Raw genomic sequence first — 8,602 nt, 5'->3', positions numbered from 1 at the left:
TCCTCACGAATATCTGAAAAGCTTTCAGACCCTCAATACGAATGCTACAATCTTATTGCAAGTAGGGCCTGAATCAAATGGGAAGCTCCGACAGTCAACTGCTTTTAGATGGATTATTCCTGACAAATATCTGAAAACTTTCAGATCCTCAACATGAATTATTACTCTCATAATTCGTTGTCAGAACCTGGAAAACAACCCGAGGCAAGTATGCGCGGTCAGTAGATCATACAAGAACATTATTGCATCAGTTCTTGTTTACTTGGCATTTATGCCATTTACATGGTCTCTAACGAACACGCTTGGATAATACTTTTGACAGCTATTTCTTGGTAAACGTTCATATAGAGTTATTGATGGTCTCTGATGAACAAGTTTTACTATTACTTTTCGGTTTCACAACTATTTCTTGGCAAAAGTTCATATAAATTATGGCAACGTAATAGCTTCTTTGATGCATTTTTTAGAGCAAAGGCCACACCCCATTTTATAGGTGCTTTGATGATGAATCCACCAGTATCATATTCATGTGCTAAATCCAAATATAACCAGTGGTGAAAGTTTCTAAAGTTTGATTGCATTCTATGACTTCATCTATTTAAGAACAGCTAGTGGTAGTAGCATAAACAGCAAGTACAATAATTGTAACCGTATTATGGATAGTAAGGGGGTGTTTGGCAGTACTCCACTTTAGAAAAAATAGCTCCACTTCATCAACTCCATCTTTTATCAGCTCCACTCTAACAATTTCACAAAAATATGGAGATGATGAACATGTTTGGCGGATAGGCAGCTCCAACTCTAAAAATAAAAAGTTATGTTATGAATGGTCCATTCTACCCTTATGAGTGGGACCTATATATCAGTCCCTTCTTCTTTCCCCTTCTCTTCCTCCTCTGCTCACCCTCGCCAGCAGCTCTGCACGTGACTGCCGAAGCCATGAGTCCGCCCGCCCGTCCCTATAGGCCCGCCCGTCCCTATAGGCTCGCCTGTCCTGGAGACATAATAAAACAATTCCATCGATAATCATGCTCACAGGTAGAAAATTGAAGGTTTAGCATGAGCAAGGGTGCCTTATTGCTTCATTGCTTCATCTTGTGCGGTTCTTTGATAATTAAGTAGATGCAGCACGAGTCCACGAGCAGTACTAGAGCAGTACTAGCTGCCCGCTCAGCGAGCCCGTGGCCCTGGGCGCTACCCCTTTGGCCGCTGCTGAGGCAATTGTTGGGGAAAACTTGGCGCGACCCCCTTGGCTGCCTATGATGTCGATGCGCGGAGAGGTACTGGAAGGAGAGAGATTAGCACCTGAGCGACGCGGGATTGGTAGGATCGACCGATTCCAGCACTCCATTTGCCTATTCGCGGGGGCTCAAGGGTGGCAGGCAGGGGAAGGATGAACGCCCGATTGCGAGGCCTTGGCGAGCGGCCCGCAGGCAGCACGAAGGCCATGGCTAAAGACACAGGGGCCCATAGCGGCGGCAGTGGCGCGGCCTGAACTTCAATCTCCCCCAAAGGCCATGGCCTGACTAGTGCGCCACTCCCCCTGTTACCAATCGCCACCGCCTGCCTCCAGTCATCGCCATGCCCGGCTCCGACGTCGAGCGGCTGGGTGGCCTCCCCGCACAATCCAGCGATGGCGGTGCGTTCCGGCCGTTGGGGTCGGGACGTCTGCGGCGGGTGACGGCGGCTTCCGGCGGGCTGAGCAGCAGAGTGAGGAAATGGCAACGGGGAGTGGATAGAAAAATTAGAAACCGACCGGTAAGCTATCTATGTAACAGGTGTGGTAAATAACCTCGAACTCTACGAGAGATTTGAAGCTGGTATTTTTAGAGCACCTCCTGAGATACTATATGAAAAACATGGATCTAGTCCTTAGCTCCGTGTTTTTCTGGAGCTCGATGTGTGTGTTAAATAACTCCGAACTCTATGAGAGATTTGAAACTGGTATTTTTGGAGCACCACCTGAGGTACTATATGAAAAACATGGATCTAGCCCTCAGCTCCGTGTTTTTCTGGAGCTGGACGTGTTTGGCAGTATGTTTCGTGGAGTTGGTGGAGTGGAGCCATTTTTTTTTCTGGAGTGGAGTGCTGCCAAACACCCTCTAAGAATGAGGTATTTTTTAGATTAAGAAAAATATCCGGTCTTAGACATTCAAAAGTGAATGTCTACAACCACAGCGAAACAAACCTGACCATGGCTAGCCGGACAATACATGAGTACTTAGCCCCTAAACCTCAAAACGAGGAACACAAAGACAATAAAAAAAGAGACTAAGAAAAAAAAAGTTAGAAAGATTAAACCTCAAAAATGAGGAACACAAAGACAATAAAAAAAGAGACTAAGAAAAAAAAGTTAGAAAGATTAAGCTTCAAACTTCTTCTATACCCGTGCTTCCACTTTGTTTTGATTTGATCCTTGTGCAGCACAATGATAATTCTACAGTCGATCGCGCTTCTCGCTGTGAGCGGTCGATGATCTGTCGAGAGGCACGTGGGGTGGCCCCACCAAGCTGATCACACACTCTATCTCTATCCACTTCTCTCGGCTCCCATTTCCTCCTCATCTTTCTTCTTCCCTTCTCACTTTCTCTTTCTCCAAGGAGCGGCAAGCGGCGGCTCATTGTGTGGGGCGACAGGGACCTTCCAGCTGCCGCGCGAGTTGATGCCACGATTGTCACAGAGAGAGGCAACGTAGGGCTCCCACGGTGACACACGCTGGCACGCGGGCGAGCAGTCCCACGCCAATGCTCGGGCGCGGACGCGGTGGCGAGCGGCTCCCCTCATTGGTGCGTGGGAGTGATGGAGAGGAGCTCCCCGGCGGCACGTGGCTCCCTTGCCGGTGCACGGGCGCAACGAAGAGGAGCTCCCCGGATGGCCCGGTGTGGCGGTGGATAATTTTTTCTTTTTTGATATGAATTTTCTTATGCAAAAGTTGTGTACAAAATTTTTCATCAAGTTTTGTTAGATTTTAGTTTCCTTTTCTTTTTTGGTTTTTCAAATTTTTTGCATAACTTTGTTTGAAGTTTTTCTTCTTTTTCTTTTGCTTCAAAATCTTTTGCGTTCAATTTTTTTTTCTATTTTCCATTTTTATTTTGTTTTACAAACTTTTGTTGCCGTGTGTTCCAATTTTTTTGGCATAACTTTTTAAAAGTTTGTTCAAAAAATTTTAAAAACTTCTGTCACAATTTTTTTAAAACTTCTTGAATTTTTTTTGAAAAATTGCTTCTATTTTTTTTGTGTTTCAAAATTCTTGTTTCAATTTTTTCATATATAAGTCTTTTTTATATCCATTGATCTTGTTGTGGGTGTGTAGCGGTATCGAACGAGAGTGCTGGCACGATGCCAAATAGGAATGATACATCTAATGATGATTGGTGGAAGAAAAAGGGAAAGAAAAACCTCTGGCCGGAGATTGACCAGATGGAATCAAACTTAGGGTTGCCCGTAAATTTTCTGTGTCCCTTGTGCAACAACAAAATCCATACATCTGCTGTCTTCTTAGAAACTATTGATGTTAAGATCATCCTGCCACGCATATTGAAAGACAAACCAGGCACCAGCAACGCTCCAGGCTCACCATGGTTCTGCCAACCCAAGGACTCTAAAGCGACGCCTCAAGAGGAAAGCAACGTTAAGATGCTGCCATCGCTCGAACAATCGAGTCGGTGTTGAGGTCCTCACAACAACACCTTCAAGAAGGAAAAGGATGCCTGTAGCACCATCATTGCTGGCAAATGGTCAAAGACCAAGCTAGGCTTTCACTCAAGAACCTGCACCCCACATGACAACCACCAAACACTGTCGGCGTTGTCATAGCTGTACCACCATGAGCCACCGAGCACCAGTCCGGCTGCCAGCCCAACTCCCGATCTGTGCACCGCCTAGGGTCACAGATGCAAGGAAGTGCCTGACAGGGCCGAACATCGCCTTTACCCCCGGTGGGCTGTCGTCGCTGCCATGGATGGGCACCCCAACAGGGCGTCGCCCACAGGAGCCACCATGGACGAGCAGGCGAAACAATTCGCAGGGGCACTAGAAACGGTCGGGACAAAGCCAGATTTGTCGCCAAGACCACCGGCCAGCTGCCATGAAGCGCCGGGAAGGAGGACCGGGAGAAGATGGCACCGAATCGCCCCGCCACCACCTTCCTCACGTCCGCGTGTTGGTATTTTTAATGTTCATGAATAAATCCGCAAGCGTACGGAATACCGTTGTAGCATTTCAGCCATGAGTATTCAGGGGTATCGTATTTATTTATCCCAAAGGAAGGCAGTGACCAAAAGAGCTACTATGTTTATAAATATATATTAATTGGGTAGACCAAAGCTCAAACAGGGGTAAGAATAATAGCAGGGTAGTGTAACACACAAGAGAACCAAACTCAAGATAAGATAGGCTAAAACTAGGGTGAAAGACAAAGGGATAGCTCTAGATTCATATTTACTTTCTATATACTGCACAGCTCATACTAGTATACATAAACACATTTAGGACTTAGTTCTATGCACCCAAGCACTACAGGGAGACAATACCCTACCAGTCTGCCGACGTAGTTACTGCTAATTTATGAACTCTTACCGCGTACCCGAACATGGAGGATTCCAAAGGACGGACAGGACTATCACCACATGTCGCCTACCCCTAGCAATCCGTGGGGCAAACTCATATTCAATAGCACTCATACAACCCAAGCACTATGCTTGCATTGATGAATAATACTCTAACCCCCCTAGGACTCCCACCCGCCGGATGGACAAGCATAGGGCCAGAGCAACCATAAAGATCATTGGACCAATGCCGTGGCATAGATCGACTAGGCTAAACATGCATTGCATATGAAACATATATAAATCATGGCAAGGGCATATGACTATCACAAGAGCATATAAGCTTAGCATACTAGTATGACAAAGGGTATATGACTAGCAAGGAAGCATAAGAGCCAAACACAACACTATATAAAGAAGATGATTCTATTGATAAGCATAAAGTCACACAAGGAAATAAAGATACGTGCGCCATACCTTCAGCTCCAAGAGGACATGGAATCTGAGTAGAGCTACTCTAGCCTAACTCCACTAGCTTAGAGACTAAATGAGGAAGAGAGTAATTCTTCTTGGTATGTGTTGGAAAAGAGAGCACACCCCTCTATTTATAGGTCCATAAAGGTGGTTTACATGAGAAATATTCGGGGGAATCTCCTCTAACCGATGTAGGAAAGCCATCAATCGCCGCCACGCGTCAGCTGGGGACGAGGGGAGACAGAGGTGGTTCGGCCGATCCTCCTCTGGCCCCATTCGCAACCGTCTTCATCTGGTAGACTTCTAGGTGGGTCCCAATGATGGTTGTGGGTGCTACCAGCCTCGGTGAGGCAGTTTGTTATGGTTTGTGGGCCCATGGATCCGTGTGCTGCCCCCTGGCGATCTCTCATTGGTTGGAGTTGTGTTATTTCACCATGGGAGTATTTTTTCTCCTTCCTTTTGTGTTATTTCACCTGCACTCAAATAATCTCCAAGGATATATGGAACTACATTATTCTAAATCAAATGTGCGTGTAAGAAATGCTAGTTCTCCTTTATTCTTGAGAATATTGACAGTCATATTTAATACTTAATGACCGTCAACACCGCGCGGTTCCGGTAGCATGCCCGGGCGGCGGTGCAAGACGAGGAAGAATGGGCTGGCTGACGGCAGCGAGCACCCCTATGCCTGAAGAGGGGAGGAAGGAAGCTGGCCAGTGGCGGACGTGTTGCCCCTGGGATGCGAAGAAATCCTTGCCGCCGGCCATCCTTGTCTCTGGTCAGGCTTGCCCTGGCGGCGTTACTGGGTGCCACCGCCCGAGTCATCGCAGGGGCAAGATCCGCTTTTTCCGGAGGTTATCAGGCCAAGAATGAGACATGTGTGGTCAAATTTTGGGGGCATGCTTTGCAATGAACTTACCAACCCTCCACAGGAAGAAACTAGCCAAACTTGTTGCTAAAACTCCACAGACAGACTAGCAAAAAATTTGATTATAGGGTAACAGTTTACAAGATTGATGCATGCACACTACATATTCCAAACTAAGCATTCTGAATGTATTTTTTTTTTGAACGAAATTCTGAATGTATTTGAGACGAAAGGGTTATGCTGTCTGGAAGCTCATCAGAAAATAAACCTATCCATAATAGCAACGAAATGAAAGCACAACATTAACAGAAATAACCGAAATAAAAGTGACATCAATCCATGCCCAGTGCGTGTCACCAACCCTTGCAAAGGACAGGTGGTTCCAAGGCATGTGCAGGATCATGACGATGCAGTTCCCGTTGGACGGGTCAGCGGACATGGCGACCCTCAAGTAGAAGTAGAAGCGGCCTTCTTCTAGCGTGAGATCATCTGGCTCAGCCTGCATGTCACAGTCACGGTCTGCAAGATCCAGTTCGAGAAGATGAAACCTATCAAGAGAATTCCCTCTGTAGTGTAGCGACCTCGCACGTTCTTGATGGTTAGAGGGGATGGGAGTGCTATCTGGGCACGAGTAGAAGCTCGGACCTATCGTTCGCTGTGGCAAGCCAGCCATGGGAGGAGCCCATGACGAAGCGGCTGCGGAGAGGCGGATCAGGTAGCACGACACGATAGAGCTTATGATCAGAGAGCCTGTGCATCGTGGCTGTGTGCGGATCACTGTCGGAGGAGGAGTAGAGCAGTCAAGGGCTCTGGTTCCTGCAGCAGGAGGCAAGCCGACGGGCCTCCAGATAGTTGAGCCGCCAGAACTGGCAGACAGCACGGACGCTGAGCAGATCCAAGACATCTACCGCAAGAAATATGCGGATGAGCAGATCCGCTGGGAGTTGGGACCAATCGTATCCAGGTGCTGAATCTGGCGGCGTAGTTTCTTCTCGCCCTGGCGTAGTTTCATCCATGGGCTTTGTTCTTTTTTATTTAGACCAATAAGGAGCATAATCTCAATCTTTCTTGAGCAGGGAGAAGACGAAGAATCTAATCGAAGAACGGATGGACGGATTGGATAAGAACCCCAAAACATAATTCTTGGGTAACGCGCGCGCTGTGGAGAGGAACCTAATCGGACAAGGATTAGGTTCCGGCCCGGATTCCGAGCCCATCCTGCGCCGTCGTCCTTAAAGCAACCCTCCGCCTCATGATGATGGATCGAACCACGACCAAAGCAGCACACGCTTCTCCTCTTGACACGGCACCATGGAGCAGCAACAGCAGGAGGAGATCAGCGAGAGCCACGTGCAGCTGCTGCCCGACGAGATGCTCGAGGACGTGCTCCGCCGCCTGGCGCCGCGCGGCGTCGCCGTGTCCCACTGCGTCTGCAAGGCCTGGCGCGCCGCCATCGACGCCCACAAGCTGCTGCGCCCGGAGCTCCTCCCGCGCTCGCTGGGCGGCATCTTCGTCGACTTCAACATGCTGGTGCGCCCGGAGTTCCTCTCCTCCTCCTCCTCCTCCCGCGTCTCCGGCGACCTCAGCTACACGCCGAGGCCCAAAACCCCTGTCGTCGACCACTGCAACGGCCTCCTGCTACGCTCCAGCGACGTCGTCGTCAACCCCGCCACGTGGCAGTGGGCATACTTGCCCCCGCGACCGCCTCCGCACATGAGCACCGCCGGGGCCGGGGTTTCTTCGCAGACCCGTACCTCGTGATTTGACCCGGCCATCTCCCCGCACTACGAGGTGTTCCTGATGCCCTTCGTTGCCCCGCGGGCTCGCTTGGACGATGCCATGGCGGGATCGGAGTGGCCACCGTCCTCGTGCGAGACGCACGTCTTCTCGTCGAGGACAGGACGCTGGGAGGAGAGGTCGTTCGCTCGGGAAGGAGAGCCCGCAGGGACCGTCGCCGCCATGAAGAGAGCTTTCGCGATGGAGAAACGCTACAGCGTCTACTGGTGCGGAGCTCTCTACGTGCACAGCCAGAACGATTTCATCTGCAGGGTATCGGTGGCAGACGGCAAGTACCAAGTGATTAAGCCGCCCGCGGAAAACGACGATGATCATCCTCAGGCACCTTACCTGGGAACATCGGAGAGGAGGGGTGTACTTCGCCGTACTCGATCGCAAGTTCTGACGGCTCCGGGTATGGATCCTTGACGACGAAGGATCTTCTGGTGAGATGCAGTGGGTGCTCAAGCATCAAAGCAACAACCTTCAGCAAGTGTTGGCGAGCCAGGACTCGTATCATCAGCAAGATGATGGAGCCTGCTGGTGCTTCAAGGATATTAACCATTACGCTGAATACCCCGAGGATGACGGCGATGAAGAAGAAGAACCCGTGCTCACAGACCACTCTTACGTTACGTTACTTGGGCTTCACATCCTTTCCAAGAGATTGTGTACTTGAACAGCAACTTGAGCAGTGGACTGGCCTACGATCTAAACACTTGCAAGGTCCAAGACTTGGGTAACATGTGCACGCATATATACGGGCATCTTTTCCATACACGCCTTGCTGGATGGAGAATTCATTTACAAGCTCAACTTAACACATGCATGCCCACTCAAGTTTTCATAGGGATAAGTGGAGCATTTGTAATTCTTGCCAAAAAAAATGAAAAAAAGAATATCATGTACAAGGATAGTACCCACTACCTGATACCCG

Source organism: Setaria italica, chromosome V, assembly GCF_000263155.2.
Source record: "Setaria italica strain Yugu1 chromosome V, Setaria_italica_v2.0, whole genome shotgun sequence".
Taxonomy (NCBI): domain Eukaryota; kingdom Viridiplantae; phylum Streptophyta; class Magnoliopsida; order Poales; family Poaceae; genus Setaria; species Setaria italica.
Note: the sequence above shows the minus strand (reverse complement) of the source record.